Below are 18,395 nucleotides of genomic sequence, written 5' to 3' on the forward strand. Positions count from 1 at the left end.
CATCTGCTAAGATCTGTTTCTCCAAATATGATAACAGCCACAAAATTCCAGGGCTTAGGACTGGATAAATTTGATTGATTGCCCATTGTTCAGCCTCATGCCAGTCATCAGAATAATAGATGAATACTTGTGAATAAGGAAAAAGAATTGATATGAGAGACAACAGGAAGTCACATTGGTGTATGAAAAGGAATTCATGAGTTCAAATCCACTTAGCCACTTCATGTGTGAGCCTGAGTAGTCTGCACTTTGAATCTCATCGTTTTTGCTGTTGAATGATGGAGTGTGATTATATGATTTTTTCCTCTTAGTAGAAAAATGTTGAGTGTGCATTTCTTCTAAGTAGGTGTAGAGTCATGAGGATGCTATAGCAATTTTAAAATAATATTGTATTATCTAAATAGAAATATTTAAAAAGAAGATAAATCCAAGACAATAATGTCCATAATCCCATCATTTAACCAAGTCTATGTTTTTGTGTGGCAATTTCTAGTCCTTGAAAATTTCACATTTGACTTTTATATATTGGTCACAATTTTATAGATAGAATTTTATGATCTTCTTGCTTATTCATTTATTTTGAAGTACAGTCCTGAGGATTGAACCCAGTACCATAGTGCTGAGTTACATTCCTAGCCCTTGTTTATTTTGAAACAAGGTCTTGCTAAGTTGCCCAGACTGGACTTATACTTCATCTTCCTGCCACAGCCTCTCAGAAAGGCAATCCAAAGAAAAATTCTTCCATTTTGCTGCAGCTTTTATTTCTAATCTTCTTGCCCTCCCATATTACGCTGTATCGGAGGGTTATAGGGGATGCATTTCACAAGAGTGGAGTCCCTAAAACACTGAACACTGACTGACAGCCTTCATGAAGACAAAAGGATCAGCTTCATGGACCACCCCGCAACAGCAGCAACAATCAACAGCTTCTGGCCAGGTGATTTTTGGTTCTAAACTGTGATCCTAATTCCTACCAAGGTGTAAAGATTAGTAAACAGATAGTTCAGATATCTTCTCATCAAGCTTTTACTTTTAAGTAAAGCTGAAAATTCTTCAGAGAGTTAAAATATGCTCCATGTTCTACTCTTGTAACTTTCCACCGAGGTGATGGTTCAACTACTGCTGCACTGAGGATGAAATCCCATGCAAACCCATCCACTTTAAGCTACATTGACATCATTTTCTGTGGCATAAAATAACCACTGTGATTAAGCTTTCGTGTCAGCCCATCTCTACTCTACATAGAAGTGCTGAACATAATGCACGGCTGCTCCACTTTCCTGCAATAAATAGCAATCTGAATATAGCTGGGAAACTTCTGAGACATTCTTGGAAACTTATTTATTGTATATGGTCCTTGTATTTTTTTCAAGTGTGCTCTCCCCTTAAATAACCTCATAGTCCATGGCACACGCTTCACCCACCCCTTCTTCTACCCTTTCTTCCCACCTCTGTCCCTCCATACACATGCACACATGCTTACACATGCACACACACACACACACAAACTGATTGAATTATCAAAGTGTACTATGATCAATTATTGTTCAGTAAATATTAAAATTTGAAATAGTACCAAAGAGCATGAAATTACTACTACTAAGAGAATCCTATATGATGTTATTTATTTATATTTTATTTCTTTATCTTTTTAACAGTGCAACCATAGGCCCAGTCCTCAAAACTAAACCAAACAATTATCCTTTATCATCCTCCCTTCTCAATATGCAATAATCTTGCTTATACTTGTTTCTTTCCTGTGGAAGAGACATCTTAGATGCCAGATGCTGACTGAAATCTAGAACACGGAATGCCAGTGTGGCAGAGGAAGGCTCCTTTGTGGAGTGAGAGGGGATGACGTTAACGTGTTCTGGCCCACTCAGGTGTACAGAGTGGGGCAAGGGCACTGTATATGCCACAACATGCCATGCCACTTGACCCAGACTTGTACTTTGGCTTATGTCTGCCATCAGAGGAAGCTCCCTGAATGTGTGCAGCTGTGAGGAAATTATTTAACCTCTCTCTATTCCATCATTTGTTGATGAAAATGAGGCTAATAGTGTCTTTTAAAAAGAGATATTGAGAGGATAAAATCAAGCACTGCATGTAAAATACAGCAGTTTCTGATGCATACTAAGTGCTCAATGAACTTCCACTACATTGTCTAATTCCTTATTTTATAGAAAGGTTCAGTCATCTGTCCCAGTCCTACAGTTTTACCAGGGACTCCCTGGGGACCATTTGCCCTGAGTTCCCTTTGGCCAGGAAAAGCATACACTGGACATTTTTCCCTGGTCTGGCTCACAGCTACACTATCTCACTGTGTTGTAGCAGTGTGAACATTTCATGATCACACCGTGGACCTATGTTATAACACAAAAGCCCTTGGGAGACCAGAAGCACAATTACACCCCCAAGCTGGGGAAGCCAACATGCCAATTCATGAAACTCTGATTGGCAGTGAGGACGCAGTTGAGGAAACTGAGGTACCAGTCTCCCAAAGAGCACAGTAAAACCAACCATATTTGAGGCTACAGATTTGGCTGATTGAAAATTGATTGCCAGCATGCTGTTCACAACTTCCCAGAGGACACTCCGACCTTTCTGTTTGCATTTTCTATTTATCTGTGATCAAATGTCTTTGGAACTTGTGATGCCAGCATAACAGATCTTGGTGGCAGATTCTCTTTCCACTGCAGCAGGGATCAAATGATAGGAAATAAAGCTGTGAAAAATATCTTAGTTAAAATGACTTCGATGGTAACTTTTTAAAAACATAGTCTTTGTCTTCATTGTTCTCAGTGCTGGAAAAGCCTCTACATCTTCAGGTGCAAAGATTTATTTTTTTCAAATCAGGAAACTGAGAATTTAAAACGTGTTTCTCCCAGGGGAGACTGAGTTGACCTATTCTGATTAATTCTTTGAGGACTTGATTATATGACTTTCTGTCTACATTAATTCAATTAGCTACATTATTGATGAAGTTAATGATGCAATCTGTACAAAGGGCCAATCTTTACCAAACTATAATCAGGGTTTAAATTATATAAGGCTCTACTCTAGTTTTGATATGTCATCTAAATTATTCTCTACAGCAATGCTCTTATAAAGGTATTATAATACAACTATATTGTGTACTATGGGATGAGAAATCATATGCAGATGTATATTAAGGTGAAAAATTCATATGTAAAGCATAGGTTATTTACCAGTGGCTGCAAAGCTGGCAAGTGGCAGAGTTGAGGCTTGAATCCACTATTTCTGATTTCCTATCCATTGCTCTTTCTTAAGGAAGTCTCCCTAGAGAAAAGAATTGGGAGTTCCCCAAGGGAACACCCATAGGGAGTTATTTTACTTTCTGTAAAACTAGACCAAGTGGAAATGGAATGTTGGCATGTTGTGGTAAAGCCAGAAACCCCAGAGATAAAGAAGGATGATTTGAAAAGATTTAGTAGTTAAATATAAGTTCTAACTACTTTCCAATATTGTTGAGACTTAGGGTTGCTTATACAAAACTTTTGTAAAATAAAATTTTGAATTTAATTTCATTTTCTGGGTTCAACCATCCCAAACTAGTTCATGCATACAAAGAAATGCTTAAATTCTAACTCAACTATAAAAGTACATCCCACCAAAATTTTAGTAATTCTAAGAATTGTATTTTAAACTATAGTGAAATATTATCATTTTTCCAGAAGCCAAAAATACAAATCATAAGAAGAAAAATTTCCTGAGAATAGCATAAGCTCATAGTCATTTTCTCATTTGAAACTTATCTTTTAACAATAATGGCATAAAAGTAGATGAAAAGCAGGTGCTTGTTGAATACTAAGTTCCAGTCCAGAATTAAATTTACTGTACCAAAAAGCTTAACAGCACCCCTTTGATATGAACTTATCTTTATAGATCCAACTTTATAAAATTGTATTGTGATTAATTGCTGCAATCTATAGAATGTTCTTGCCTATATCATGGCATATATTTTATACTTAGATATTTGCTCTTTTATATTTTAATTAATTTGATGAGTAGAATTAGATATAAGCAAAAAAAAATGGTAAGGGCTGAGAATATTGAATGGACCCAAACTCTATTCTGTGACTGCCAACTATGAACAACCTCATTTAACCAGGATGTAAATAGCCACATGGGAATAGGCAGGACACTGAGTATGGCTGAGAGCCTCCCAAAAACAATCCCTTTGTTATTACGACTTCAAAGTCATAACCACAGGACAACTCCTGATGATCTGCTCTTCTCTCCAGACTGTGTGTTTATTAGCCCCAAGTACTTTGGGTTTTTTTGTGGTACCAGGGATCGAAGAACTGAGGACCTTGTGCTTGCAAGGCAGGCATGGTGCCACTGAGCTAAATCCCCGGCCCAGCCCAAAATATTTTTGAAGTATCACCTTGGTTCCCAGGAGGCAAGAACATGGATGAAAAAAGAACTCCTAATGATGAAAAAAATAGGAGCAATCTCCTTTTATCACTCAGTTTTCTTAGTTGTGAGAGCAGAACATAGAGCATGGTTCATCATGCAGCTCTGCATGTGTGTGTGTGTGTGTGTGTGTGTGTGTGTGTGTGTGTGTATGCATGGGGGGGTCTATGTTTTTGTCAAAACATTTGCTGCTTATTTTGGTTTTAAAGATGAACCTCAACACAAAAACAACCTCTTTCTTCACAAGTCCATTGATCTGTACTATGTAGTATGGTGTATGTATATGTGTGTTAAGGAGGTGGTGTTACTCTCAAATCACACTGCACCCCCCTTGAGTAGATGTGTACCGTACCCTTAACCTTGGGATGGAAATTCAAAATCCTTAACTTCTTCCTTAACTGTTCCAGGAACTCATTCCTTTTTATTACATGAGGCTCTTTTCTTAGGGTGATATTTTTGGCCACTACCCACCACAATACCGGGTTTCCTAACTCATATATTTCTAATCTGGAGACGTGTATCTCAAATAGAAAGAAAGAAATTTTCCCTCTTTAAAATTAAAAAAGGATAATCTCCCAAAAACTGTAAAAATAAATAACAATTGCCCAAGTTTCTATCATGTGCTAGATAGCATGTAAGGATGTTTATATAGGCTATTGCCTTGTAAGGCAGGTGGGGGCTACCTTATTCAATGAAAAAAAATGATATCTTAGATAGCTGGCTTGTCCAGAGTCACAAGAAAAGGGAAAAGAATTGAACTGGCATCTCTCCAGCTCAAAGCTTATGCTGTTGATATAAATCATAGATGAGCTGCCTACAAATGCTCAGAGGCAGTGGTCACAACCTCTTTTGCACCAGGGACTGGTTTCATGGAAGACAATTTTTCCATGGAGCACAGGAGGTGGGGGTAGTGGTTTCAGGATGATTCAGATTCATTACAATTATTGTGTACTTGATTTCTATTATTACATTGTAATGTGTAAAGAAATAATTATACAACTCATCATAATGCAGGAACCAGCAGGAACCCCTAAGCTTGTTTTCCAGGAACTAAATGGTCCTTGTGGAGGTGATGAGAAACAGTGAAGCACACCATATATTGCTTATATCCAGTCTACTCCATAGTCTAGTTTTGATTACTGTTACTGCAGAAACCATGCTTCACAAATACAGGATGGTGGAAATGGAAGTAGACTTTTCTCAGGATAGTCTAAAAACATACAGATATTTGAAGTTGTTTCAAACATACTTTGAAGGGTACCATTATATGTGATTACAAGCAGTTGATCTTCTAGCATGGAAAAAGTCAATTCTCCTAAATTTTTCACAAATGAATCACAGGTCCATTCCTTCCTAATTCAGGGCACTTTTGCAGTTGAAAAGTAATACTCGAACACTTTCAAAAGCTAAGATAGATGATCATGTGCAAAGTGGGAAAACAAAAGGCCCTGGGTAAGTCTCTTTCAAAATTTCTGCTGATGTTTGAAACATCCCCAAAATCCCAGTGTTCATTCATCATCCCCATATTCGACTTGGGCTTTGAATGCAGCCTTTTTATATAGCTTCACACAGTTGTCATTCTCCAGTGAAGTGACAGTTAAGGGCAGTAGGTTGAATATATTACACAAGTAAGGAAGTTCTGCAACCCATTCTGTGTCACTGAAATGGGCTGCCAGTGGTGTCTTTCTAAAAGAACTCTCTAGAATGCCTCTCATAAATTAAAAGCTCTGGCCAGTGATCTACCTTTAGAAATCCATCTCACTTTTGTGTACAAGACAATCATGTGTGTGCTACATTTATCTCCTCACAGAGCTGTGCAAACAGGTATGAAGTACACACATATTTTAATGTAGTTGATATTTTTAATAGCATTTGGAAAAAGGTTAAGTTCAGGTGACATGTTCTAACTAGCCAGCATTTCTCTGTGGATGACACAGTGAATAGAATCACATTCAGAAATGCCCTCTTTGACCTAAGTAGTGAAACCAGGAAGCCACCCAGTCATGGCAACTATGCTGTCCATGATACACCAACACCAAATGATCAGTTCAGTTTCCCTGATATGTAATCAGTCAAAAACTTGACTGTTCTACAGTTGTAAAGTTGGTTGGCAACAAAAGTGTGCACATAACATATCCTCATATTCTCCAGAAAAATACCCATAAAAACAAATATTGTTCCCTTATATTCGAGATCTGTAGACTTGTCGACCTGGATTGTGCACCATGATGACACATTAACCATCTCTAACGATCGTGTATCAATATCCTCTGCTTTTTCATCAATTCATCTAGTTATAGTACCAGCCAAAAGAGAAGCAAATGGCATCTTTTGAACTTTTCTCCTAAAAGTTCACAAGTGTCCTTAGCAGCAGACTCTTGTCAACTGTTCACCAATAGTAAAGGGCTCCTTAGCTTTAGCAATGCAGAAGCCGCTAGAAAGGACGCTTTTAGCGCAGACACTTTTGATGAAGTGGTGGCCTTCAATACTTGCTTGTAGTCTTTGTTTTTATGTTTTAGAAAAAACAGAAAGCAACTCCAAGGCTTGTCCTTTAATGCAGGGTGCTTGGTCTCCATGTAGTGAAGCCATTTTGAAGGTTTCAGGCTTTCATTGACAGCTGATCGCCACTTATGCAAAGCAGGCTTGGAGAACGTGAACTATCTGCTGCAATGAACCCATAATTTAAATAGGATTCATGATATTTATATATCAGTACAAGGAAATTTTTTTATTGCTCTAGTTCTTGAGGATCAGAGAAACAATAACAAGAAATGCATGTTGCTTAATTTATATTTCTTTCATTATTAGGCTGATCATTTTTCATATACATGTAGGTACTTCTATACACATTTTAATATCATGAAAATTGTCCAAGACAAATTGTAAGTAGGTGAATTCTCATAAATCAGCTCAAAACTATATTTTCATCACTTTGATGGAAAGAGAATCTCTTATTAAATTACTCAGCCTATATGCATTGAGTGCTTACCAGGACTGATATTCATGCCAGCACATAGACCCTTTATAAATTTCTGATTGGTTGTTCCCTACAGTGGACTGGTAGTTAAATATTTTAAATACCACCTTGGCATATATTATGTCCTAAGTTCCATTCTGACACTGGAGATATAACAGTGTGCACAACCTCTAGTCCTAGCATTATGATACTTTATTCTGACCTACAGATACACGTATAATAATATACATGCATAATATATGTAGTATAGTACATGAAGTATCTATGGTGAGCATACCAAAGCTAAAATAAGGCTTAAGCTACTGATATCTCAATTAGAGACACAAAACTTAGATATGTGCATCAATTATTAGACACTATTACACTCACTTTTAGGGTATATTAACTTTGCTATGAGTATGTAGAGAAGTTGATCGATCTAGGCAGAATCCTGTGCCAGATCTGCCACACTTTCCATTTCTCCCATTCTCTACCTGCAAGCTGACATGCTGCATTTTTATTTTTTGGAAGCAAGTCTTTCCCAGTGAGTTTTTGGGCAGCATATTATGCCACCCCCAGACCTGCTGGCAGCAGAGGAAGGCATAGCATCTCCAATCTGCTCTTTTCTTTCAGGCATTCTAATTGGAAGTCCTGCCTAGAACACATGGCCAGATCCAGGAGCCAAGAGAAGAACAAAGGACAACTACTCACATGTGTTCTCTCCTAACCTTGTCTGGGCTCCCTGGCTCAGCAGGAAGAGTCGACAGTGCAAAATACTAAATAGAGTAGGGTCAACAGACAGCGAGTGTCATGTCTCCAGCAAGTTCTGGACACAAGAGAGAAAAAGTTGGCTGGAGAGATTTTAGAAAGAAACTAAACTAAGATAAAATGGGATGAGGAAAGTTAGCAGAAAATCCAATCCCTGGACCTCCTTGTCTGATGCCCTCCTGGGGTTTAAAAATACTGAGAGATACAAAGGCTTTTTCTCCTTGAAAACAAGAACACCAAAAAATAAATCTATTAGGAAGACACAAGCCAGACATCATGAAAAAAACATTCAGGTTGAAGGGGTTAGATTTAATTTTAAACCAAAGTATAACATAAATTTATGTAGAAACAGTTTTGCCTGTAGGGGCCTCCATTTCCTATGTGTAAAATGGACTTCATCCAGTGGGCTGTACTAAGGGCTTTTACTTTGTCTGATGTGTAAAGACCCATTTTACAAACAGTGTAAAACTTAAAAGAAAAAAAAATGACATGTGAAAGATTGTGAGAATGTACTATTTTTCTAAAATTGTGGGTTTTCATCAGATTTGCAAAGGAAGGAGATTTGCTGAGGAAAGTCACTGGATTTGATGAGCACTAGATTCCTTCCAGTACAAAAGATGATTCTATACTGTTGTGTAGGGGTCTATTGAGAAATAAGAATTATAGCCATGGAAATTGTGTATTGCTAAGGACAGTATCAAACCAATAAACATTTTTTTCACTATTCAACCCACACCACTTCCATCAAGGGGTAAAAGCTAAGTTTGCATAGCTGAAAATCTGAGGTACTGTCATTTGCCCTCTCTGAAACTCAGGTTAGACTTCTCATTAACTCTAATCCTTGCAATTTTTGGTGGTCACTAAAAAAGTATAATGCTGGAAACTTTAGAATGTCATATACTAAATTATCTATGGCTAGAACAACAGAAGATGGAAAGACATAATGTAAAATTTGATTTAGGGATCAACTTTTCTCCAAATTATTTAAGGATAGTAGCAGTCAAACATGGACAATTTGACATCCTCCTTTCTTACTTGCATGACTTTCATGTTTTGTTCCTGCCTGATAGTCTCTTTAATGTGCTGTTGAATTCAATTTACTAGTATTTTGTTAGAGATTTTTACGTCTGTGCTGATTATGGATACTGACTATAGTTTTCTCTTTTTGTTGTATACCTACCTATTTTTGGTATCAGGATAATGCTGGTCTGAAAGAATGATTTTGGCTAGATTACGTTTTCTTCAATTTTTTGGATAGTTTTGAAAGAAGTGATCTTAGTTCTTCTGTAAATGTTTGGTAAAATTCAACAGTAAAATCATCAGGTTCCAAGATTATTTTTAATTCTATTGGTACATTTTATTGGTACATTTTAGGTATACAATTCGTTTACATTTATCATTGGGTGTTTGTACCTGTACGTGATATATCTTGGTTATTTTTTCCTTTACCTGTGTGCCCTTCACTCCCTCCACCCTTCCCTATGTACATAAATTTCATTTCCATTTTTTTTTCTTTTCTCATAGTTTTTCCTTTCCCTCTTTTCCTTTCCCCTTCCCCTCCTTTCACTCCTTTGTCTTTGGACCTTTTCTCCTATTTCAAATTATCAATTATTCATTTTAATGATTTTAACTCTTGTTTACACTATCAGTTTCTCACACTAGAGAAACTATTCAGTATTTACACATGTGTGTCCTATTCATTTCACGTAAGAGTAAGGCCTCGATATGCATCCATTTAGCTATAAATGACTCTAGCTTTTCATTCTTTATGGCTGAGTAGTACTCCATTTTATTAAAAAAACCCACATTTTCTTTATCCAGTTTCCAGTTGATGGGCACTTGGGCTGTTTCCAAGCTTTAGCTATTACAAATTGTGCCAATATAAATAAACATGGGTGCACATATATCACTGTGGTATGATTCTTTTAATTCTTTTGGGAAGATACCCAGAAGGGGAATAGCTGGGTCAAATGGGACCTCTAGTCCTAGTTCTTTGAGGTATCTCCATACTTACTTCCACAGTGGTTGTACCAGTCTGCACTCCCACCAACAATGGAAAAGGATTCCTTTCTCCCCACAACCCTGCCAGCATTTGTTATTGGTTGATTTCTTGATAGCAGCCATTCTTTCTGGGTGAGGTGGAATCTCAGCGTTGTTTTCATCTGCGTCTCTCGAATGATGAGTGATGTTGAACATTTTTTCATATATTTGTTTGATGCTTTTACTTCCTTGTCTGAGAAATGTCTGTTCATTTCAGATGCCCATTTTTGAATTGGGTCTTTGAATTTGGGGGGTCTGATTTTTTTCAGTTCTTTATATATTCTAGATAGTAGTCCTTTGTCTGAGGTACAGCTGCTAAAATTTTTTTCTCATATTGTAGGTTGTCTGTTAGCTCTGTTGGTGGTTTCTTTTGCAGTGCAGAAGCTTTTTAATAAGATGAGATCCCAGTTGTTGATTCTTTCTACTAGTTCGCGTGCTGCTGAGGTTTTGTTCATGAAGCTACTGTGATAAAATCAGCATGGTACTGGCAAAGGAACAGACCTGAGGATCAGTGGAATAGATTAGAAGATCCAGAAACAACTCCAGACATGCTCAGCCACCTCATCTTTGACAAAGGAGATAACCACCATCATTGGAGGAAAGATAGCCTATTTAATAAATGGTGTTGGAAAAACTGGATTTCAACCTGCCAAAGATCAAAACTAGACCCATACCTATCACCATGCACTAAACTAAGATCAAAGTGGATTAAAGATATAACTACTAAGACAGAAACACTAAACTTGCTGGAAGATAAGTTAGGTAGAACACTTAAAGACATTAGCATGGGAAAAGACTTCATGAACCAAGATTATTTTTGATGGGAAATTTTTATTACCAATTCAACCTCATTATTCATTTTTGATCTGCTCAAATTTTCCATTTCTTTATTACTTAATTTTGGTAATTTGTATGTGTCCAGAAATGTATCCATTTCTTGAGTTTTCCAATAAGTTGGTATATAGTTGTTCCTAATAGCCTATTATGGCCTTCTGTATTTCTATGATACCAATGGTAATGTCCCCATTTTTATATCAGAGAGGCTGATCAACAGGCAGAATGTTACAGTTAGGTAGGAATAATAAGTTCTGGGATTCTATGACATAACAAGGTGAATATTGTAGGGAGCAATTGTACATAATTTGGGGGAAAATCATTTCACAATTAAATTATGATTAGGCCTAGTCTTTCTCCCTACAGGCCAGCCATGATGTGTCAAAACATAACTCCATTTTGCCTCAAGGCACAACTGAGACCTCAATGGTTCCATGATGATGTGATGCTCAAGGGCAAGATTACATCAGTTGAAGGTATCCTGGGTCTTTTTTGAGCAGAAAGGTCTCACTTGGGGATAGACAAATTCCTTATCAGTTTAACTCATCTCACCTACTGTTGTAAGAACATCTTTGTTCCTCTTACCATCCCAATCAACATAAGATCCTCATTAGCATAAGATCCTCATAGTTTTAGGATTACAGCCACCCTCCTTGACATCTGATACTTCCTGAATTATAAGATCCTCATTGTCCTAGAATTACTACTCCCCTTCAGTCATCTGTTACTCCTTATGAACCCAATAAATAGTGGCAAGCTCAGGGTGCCTTCATCTTTGCTGCTCAGAGCAGCACTGATCAGGGCAGAACCCAGCTTCCTCTCTAAGTCTCATTTCCTGTCTGTCTTAACTCTTTAATTTTCCTTGTGCTGTCATGGCTCACAGGAGACCAGGACCCACTTCAGGGGTTCTGGTAGCATCCCCTTTCCCTGTTCCCTACAGAATTTAGTTAACAATAATGCACTGTACAACTCAAAATAGTTAAACAGAGGATTTTCAGGTGATATAAAAGAAATGATAAAAGTTCATGGTGATAGATATACTAACAATCCTGAGTTGATCATTACCAAATTTGCATAAACCAAAATACCTTATAAATATGTGTAAATATTATGTCAATCAAAAATAAAATCAATTTAAAAAGAATAAAAATCAACCACATATCTCTCCAGATAATCCACGTATAAAAGTTTGATATATAAGAGTAGAAATAGAAGTATACTTATAAATGTTTTATAAAGAAGCAAGCCTTTTCCAACATGATCAGTTCTCAGATATTTTTTCCACATTGTCTTCACCAGGACTCAGAAATTCATGGTTCTCACCTTTCTACCACACAAAGCATGGAACATACACACAAGTCACACATAAGTTTTTAAAAATAAAACAGGAAAAGAAACCATAGCACATACTTGAGCTTTCTGGAACCGTATTTTTAAATGCATAATCTTGAAAACTTCATGATAGTGTAATGAAGTTTTTTTATGTTACATAAGACCTTCATAATCAAACACATTCATGTATTTTCTGTGAAATTTGTGGATGTCCCCTCTGTAAATGTCCACTGTTGGTCAAGTTTAACCAAACAAGTCTTATTTATTACTTACATCACAAATTTTTCAAATGATTAGAGCTTCTTAGACTTCAGAACTGTAGCTAATGTACTATATGTGGATCCCCAGTCACCTTACTTTGTTCAATTTTATTAGGGATTAGGTTTATAACCAAGTTATGACATAATTATCATCACCTACAAAGAGTTATCGATTACCACTTACAGAAGATGAGGTATGTGCTTACAATGACAAAGCTTTTCTTGTTAGTTCTTTATGATCTATGGACAGCACAGAAATTAGAAATGCTAGGCAATATAATGTCCTATCCATGAATGATAGAAAATTGGAGTATTTTTCTTTTAATTTGAAATTTTAATTAGGGAGGTTTGTCACCTGTCCAGTTCCACTCTTCTATCCTTTCTTTCCCTGTTTAACATTCTTTCTTTCTCTTCCTCCTCCATTTCCCTGCCCTGTCATCATTTTCTCAGGATAGGTTTCCTTTCCTGTACTAACTAGGTCAACTTGCTATATATTAAAAGTTTTCATGGTACCATGTACATGTTCTCCACTGAAGAAATACAAATATTTGTGTGATTTCCTGAAAATAATACTTTACTTTCCCCCACTAGAGTACAAATTGCCTGAAGTAGAGATTATGTACCCCTCCCACCATTATTTCTCCAGGAACTAGCAAAGCTCAAAGTACAGAATAGGTACTTTGTAATACATATTGGATGGATGGAAGGAGAATGGATAGATGGATGGATGGATGGGTGGATGGATTAATCAGTCAATGAGAGTACATTAGTATAGGAAGGTCATTAGAGTCAGAGTTGAGTTAAAGTGAAAAAGAAGGCTTTTTCTCATTTCACATAAAGTGAAAGTAGGACAGTAAATATACATACGGTGAGAGACCCCAAAACATTCATTTCTGCTACATACTTCACCAAGAGGTCAAACCTCCAGTTGTGCTTACATAGAATAAAGAAAAATTTGAAAATCTCATCCTTCAGTTTGAACAAGATCACTTTAGGAACTCTGAAAAAGAATAAAGTTCAAAATTTTTTACAAAATCTCTAAAATAAAAATAGTATTAATGCAAGAAAATCACTTTTTAATCTTGGACACATTTTAAAAGTGAACACTGGAGAAAAATTGAAGGATTGTTTTTCAAGTCATGAAGGGTATTTCAAATGCATTCATTCAACAGCTCTAAAACATGGTCATGATTTTCAAAAATAAAGGAGGAAGGATGGAAGCAAGGGAGAAAAGGAGAGAGTGAGAGGGAGAGAGGAAGAGAACAGAAAATTATCTCTGCAAAGAGATTTTCTATTCTTTCTCCCCTAGCCAACATTTTAAAAATAATTAAATGCATGCAAATAAGAAAGAGAAACAAAAGAACTTCTAATAGGAGTCATCCTGAGGGTATGAACAAAAAAGAACAGAGAAGAGGAGGGGATGGAATGCATTAAACTCTCCAAGTATTTAAACTCTGTCAGCAATAGCAAAAATGAAAATGAAAACCTTGCCTTTTTGAAGTTCATCCATTACTAATTGAAAGGTAAGAAGGCTGATTCTATATGCCTTAGGAAATAAAGACTTAACAGATGTCTTTATTGAAGACTCTGCTGTTCTTAGGGAAAGAAGATGGATAACTCTCCCTAAGCCTCTTTGTCATGTCATATCCAAATTCTGTCACCTAAACCTGATATACAATTAGACAATTGGCTAGGGTGTTGTCTTGACAGATTATTTGCCATGCTGGAAATGAAGAGATATTTGCTACACCACTCACCTCTCTTGTTGGAAATATTCCTAATGAGCAACATTACCAGCAGGAACTATTCTTATTTTGGGGAACATCTCTCTAAATGAGAAGGAAGAGAGAAGTATAAAGCTAAACTATACAGATCAAAGGAATAAAAACAGTATGACAAAATGGAAGAATGGAAATTAGGAAAAGTAGGAAATTAGATGGTTTTAGCTTTCATCTGAAAATCATTTCAAATTAAGCAGATCACTACAAAGTCCATTATAAAATGACATTTCTATGAATAATATTTGAATGTTTTTATTCATGTACATACTTTCAGGCATTTTACTTTGTACCCATGGTTTAAACCTTTTATTCAAAACAACCATCTTTAAAAGATGGTGCTTATTTGATATGATGAAGGACTTCATCAACAGATGTTAATGAGATTATAGCCTGGGAGAAATGAGTGCTTCCCCTACCTCCAACTTCAGCAGAGATGAGAGTGTCATATGATAATTTCTACTTTATTCTGTGTCAAAACATGTGCATGGTATGGAAGCAGCTGTTAGTCTCAAATGAGCATTTGAGCATTTTTATCACTATAGTAAAGAGCTGCCAACAAACTAATTTATACATAGGCATGCACCAGTGCATCAATATCTGTACATATTCATATATACAGTATGTATAAGGAAGGGCATTTAGATTGGTAGTATGCAAATATGAATGTATTGCTCTGTGTCTTTTTCTGTCTGTGGGTATAATCTTACTTCATTCTTTAGAACAACAAATGCAATTTAAAAACTTGACTACCTGTATAATTCACCTGGAATACTTGTAAAACATTGATTTCTAAGGTGCAGGATTCTGCATTGTCACACTCTCCCAAGCAATTCTAAAGCCTGGTGACACACTGGCCTGGTGACCAAACCAATTTTAAGCTAAATTACAATCAGAAATGTTTTCCTCTGGGGAAAAAAAATGAACAAACTCTAGTTCAGGATCTGTTTTTGTTCAACCTGAGAGCTAAGAGTAGATTTTACATTTTTAAATGATTGTAAAGGACCAGAAGAACACTATTTCATAACATACAAAAATTAAATGAAACTCAAATGTCCGTAAATAAATTTTTATTGAAACACAGCTACATTTGCTTACTTACCTGTTTCCTCTGGCTGTTTTTACCCTACACCACCAGAGTTGAGCAGTTGTATCAGAGACCTTATGACCCATAAAGCCTAGAATCTTTATTCTCTGGCTCCTTACAGAACATCTGCCAGCCACTGTCCTGGAACTCAACAGCATTGTCTCAGGGGCCTTTTTCTGCATTCAGGACATACGATTTTACTTCCTTCATCCTCCCTTGTTCTCATTGAAGGAACTGACAGTGTACATCTCTTCATTTTTAAATTTTGTATTGTACATCTTGGAACTTATCATGAAATTCAAGTTATTTTCCCTATTTAACACTTTAAAGTTCAACAGAGATGGAAGAAAACAGAGATCCTCCACTAATATCCTTGAAATAATAACAGGAAGGAATGGATCACTGTGTGATCTAAAGACCTACCCAACTCTTCCTCCCCAGAGTTAGAGACTGCAGACTCTCAAGAAGCCTTTAAAGAAAATTAAAAAAGATTCTTTGAAATACTGACTTGAAAATTATTTAAAACCCAAATCAGTGATTTGTTGATTTTCTGTATATCACTTACTCTGACAAAGTTTAAGAATAAAGCTGCAGAGATATATATTCTCTTATGGCTTCAACTAAGGAGCTATGCTTAAAATCGTCTTCCAAGTCCTATCCAGAATCAACACCATATACAGAACGAAGTAAATTTGAATACTCTGGATCCTGCATTCACAGCAATGACCACAGTGGTAATTATAGTGATTATTTCCTTAATGGCTACTTTCTTCCAACCATTCTCAATTTGAATTCTTCATCTGAACTGCAGAACTCAGAAATGTGTTAAGAATTATTTTCTAATTATCCCAAGAGATCTGACTTTATGCAGCTGTAGAAGCTGGTTGTCTGTCTATGTGAGGCTTGTTGCAGTGGTGGTGAATCTATGGCAATCCTGCCACAGCCAACTATTTGTTGTCACGGAAAGCTCTAAAAGGTGTACCATCATTGATACAGGGTGAGTGGTCAGCTAAGAAAAGGAGGCAGGAAATGGAACAAGGTAGAGCAAGCTTAAATGTAAACAGGGCTGACCTGGAACTGATATTTCCAAACTTTCACCATTTCCAACCTTCCATCCTTGAGGATCGGGATATACTGAGGGCAGAGCTGGCTTCAAGTGCATGTGACCTCCTCAGCAGGTCCTTTGCCTACATGAATCCTATGCTTCATTTAAAGTTCTGCTATTTTCATCATGAAATCCTTAATAATTTTTGGACTACAGATCCTACATTTACATTTAACAGTGACTTCACAATCATGTAGCCAGTTGTTCCTACTGGAGAAGCAGGTGCTCCTCACCATACACCTGACTCAGAAACTAGAAAAGTAGAAGCAAAAGGTCCGGCAAGAACTGCAGACACCAAAGCCCCAGCTGTTGACCCCCATCAAGGGAAGGAGGAAGCTGGTAAACAACAGCATGTATGAGCTGCAGTGGGGCCTCATGCCTGGCACTGACCTGCCCAGAGAAAAAATACATGGCTACTCCTTTACTTCTACCTTCCAACCTCTGAAAACTGTCTTCAAAGACCCACACTAATTCAGAGCTAGGCAGAGTAAGGAATTCTGGAAATTGTACTTTATACTTAACTGACACACTAAGAAATTATCATACAAGCAAGCTATTACACAGACAGACCCTTTACTTGAACCCAGTGAGAGGCAGTAAAGCAGAGTTACAAAGGCCAAGAAACTTCAGTCCAAATCCCAGCTCAGTCATTTTTGACAGAAACCTCACACAAGTCATTCAACCACACTAAGGTTTGGTTTCTTTACCTGTATATATTACAATACCTACTTAAAGAATCATTACGAGAATTAGACGCAATACATTTAGCATACCTGTACTATTAGAAAGGTTTTGAAAATATATCTCACCAAGCTGTGGTGCACTCCTGTAATCCCAGTTTTTTCTTTCTTTTTTGGGGCGGGGGGGTACCAGGAATCAAACTCTGGACCTTGTGCTTGTGCGGCAGCAGGCGCCGGAACTACTGAGCTAAATCCCCGGCCCAGTCCTGGCATTTTCAAGGCTGAGGCAAGAGTATCATTGCAGGTTTGTATTCAAGGCTCACTTGAGTAAAAATCCAACAAATAAACAACTGAAGAGAATGAGTGATGATACTTGAATAAGAGCACTGGAGTCTTTTTTCAAAATCTTATTGTTCTAACCACTAGCACAGTCTCTCCAAGTCTCTCCTGAAATACCTTGTGACAGAGGACTGAAATAACTGGTGACAGAGGAAAATAAATGTGTTCCTGCAAGGGCTTCTTGCCACAAGAGGAAAACTCTGGTAAGTCTTATTTTATCTTGAAAAATCTGTGTGACTTTCATGTTCTGTTGTAGGATTGTATATCTTCTAACGTAAAATGATACTTTCAGCTATTTACCAAAGATATCACATAAGTTTTCCCCTTAAATATTCAAGCACAATTGTTAGTTCAGACAAGATTCACCCTACCACTTGGCATCTGGAGAATGATGATGATGAGGAGGAGGAGGAGGAGGATGGAGAATTTAATAATGTATAATAATGGCCAACTATCCTGAACACTTAATGTATATCAGATACTATGCATAGAATTTTTTTTTTTGTACAGGAATCAAATTTGGGACCTTGTGCATGCAAGGCAGGCAGCAGCACCACTGAGCTTAATCTCCAGCCCTATGCATAGAATTTTAAATAATTATCTCACGTCATGATCACAAGGTCTTCATTTTGTTAAATGGCATAAGGAAGCAGGCTCAGAGCCATTAGGTAGCTCTTCCAAGATCACAAAGCTAAAGCCTAAAGGGTCTACATTTGTAGTCACTACTCAATATCATCACCCTGAAAGGATTCCATGCTCAGCTTAAGAAACCCAGTAGA

The 18,395-nt window shown here is 37.0% G+C and overlaps 1 long non-coding RNA gene across 2 annotated transcripts in view; it reads right to left on the reverse strand.

The window, feature by feature from the left end:
* LOC147829328 (uncharacterized) overlaps nt 1–17,809 on the reverse strand; it is a 67,828-nt gene extending 50,019 nt beyond the window's left edge. For both annotated transcript variants that reach the window (XR_015449138.1, XR_015449137.1), the window contains exon 1: nt 17,407–17,809. This is a non-coding gene — a long non-coding RNA (uncharacterized LOC147829328). The remainder of the gene's footprint in view (nt 1–17,406) is intronic.
* Between the last annotated feature and the right edge of the window lie 586 nt (nt 17,810–18,395).

The sequence above is a fragment of the Heterocephalus glaber genome, unplaced genomic scaffold (genome assembly GCF_053883595.1).
Source record: "Heterocephalus glaber isolate CG9 unplaced genomic scaffold, H.glaber_assembly_v1.0 deba00000621, whole genome shotgun sequence".
Taxonomy (NCBI): Eukaryota; Metazoa; Chordata; class Mammalia; order Rodentia; family Bathyergidae; genus Heterocephalus; species Heterocephalus glaber.